Source organism: Egretta garzetta, unplaced genomic scaffold, assembly GCF_000687185.1.
Source record: "Egretta garzetta isolate BGI_Z169 unplaced genomic scaffold, ASM68718v1 scaffold368, whole genome shotgun sequence".
NCBI lineage: Eukaryota > Metazoa > Chordata > Aves > Pelecaniformes > Ardeidae > Egretta > Egretta garzetta.
Genome location: NW_009260684.1, coordinates 598017 through 598382, shown reverse-complemented (window position 1 = coordinate 598382; position 366 = coordinate 598017).

The window sequence follows — 366 nt, the reverse complement described above, 5'->3', positions numbered from 1 at the left end:
TCCACCTCTCCCTCCCGCCCTGAATCCCCATCCCTGTGCCCAGGGAAAGGGAGAGAAGGGGGCGATGGGGCTGGGTCTGGACCTTGGGGATGTGGGGTGGTTGGGCACCCTCTGGTCCTGCTTGCACCCGTTTTTAAGCACCCTGGCTCCCACAGTTTAACCCCAGTACAAAAGAGTGGGAGCAGCAGCCCGGCACGGCCCAGGTGAGCATCACTGGACCCAGCACAGCACCCTGGGTGGGACCCGGGGGGGATGCTCGTGGTCCCCGTGGGTGCTGGCTTTGGCTCTGTGGGGTTTGGGGGTGGGCGGGGAGGAAAGGAGAGAACAGCAGAACTGGGTTTAAAGAGGCTTGGGGGCCAAAATTGT